The following is a 1,202-nucleotide window of genomic DNA, read 5'->3' as shown; positions in this document are numbered from 1 at the left end:
TAAATTCACAACGATTTTTAGTTCTCTTTACTTCTCTCTTTCCCTTTCTGTTTCTGGTTTCCCCTTCAAATCAACAAAAACATAAGGCCAATGTTATGGTTTACTATGATGAAGGCATCAGGTTCCTGTTAAATCTCTAGTCAATAGTGAGCCACTGTCCATATACATTCATATGCGCACTGTCTTCTATCAGAAGGCAGCAAACTCCGCCTATAAACCAAATCCAACCTAGAGGTTGTTTGTACAGGCCATGAGCTAAAAGTGTCTTTTACACCTTTAAGTGGATAAAAGAAATCAAAAGAAGAATAAAATTATATGAAATTGGAATCTTGGTGTTCATGAATAAAGTTTTATTGGAATATGTTCATGCTCACTTGTTTATATATTGGTCATGATTACACTTATGCCACAATTGCAAAGCTAAATACATAAGACACTATATGAGCCACAAAACCAAAAAATATTTACTATCTGACCCTTTACGGAAAGTTTCCTGACCTCTGTCTTAAATAACAACAGAGAACTGAATCAGAATTATTCATGAGCAAGCTAGCATCCCATATTTTGATGCCAATTTCTTAAAGGCAAAAATCAATGTAGTTCTAACAATAGTTTGTATATAATAAGCCGAAGACACTTTTACATATACACAGAAATAATTAAATAATACAGGTCCTGTGAAAGGTAAATCATTTGTCACTTTCATTAATTAAAATTTCACTTAAAGTACAGTGGGGAGTTTTAGTTCTTGCAGAAATCATACAGAACACTAGGATATAATTAAATCCCCGAGAAATAAAAAAAATTTAAAAGAATTTTTGAAAAGTCAAGTTTAACATAAACCTGAATATTTCATTGGCAGGTTCAAGAATCCAGTATTTAACATTCCATAACTAAAACTTTCTAGGAAGGTTGAAACAATAAATCTCAATTCATTCATTAAAAATACATAATCAGAAGGAGTGAAATATAATGAGGTGACATTTAGAGATGCTTAAAAACAATTTTCCCATTTGTCCCTTTCAAGCTCTTCGGCAAAAATAAAATGCATACTTAAAAAGATTGATAATTATATGCAACATTCTTTCCTTTCAAGAAGAATTTTAGCATGCCCATTGTCTTGACAAGTTTTCTTCTTTTAAAAATAAACGATAGCCAAGATTTTATTTATGGCTATCACATACTTCTTCATATAAATTTAA

Source organism: Nyctereutes procyonoides, unplaced genomic scaffold, assembly GCF_905146905.1.
Source record: "Nyctereutes procyonoides isolate TBG_1078 unplaced genomic scaffold, NYPRO_anot_genome, whole genome shotgun sequence".
In the NCBI taxonomy this organism is placed as follows: domain Eukaryota; kingdom Metazoa; phylum Chordata; class Mammalia; order Carnivora; family Canidae; genus Nyctereutes; species Nyctereutes procyonoides.
This window is presented reverse-complemented; position numbering follows the sequence as displayed.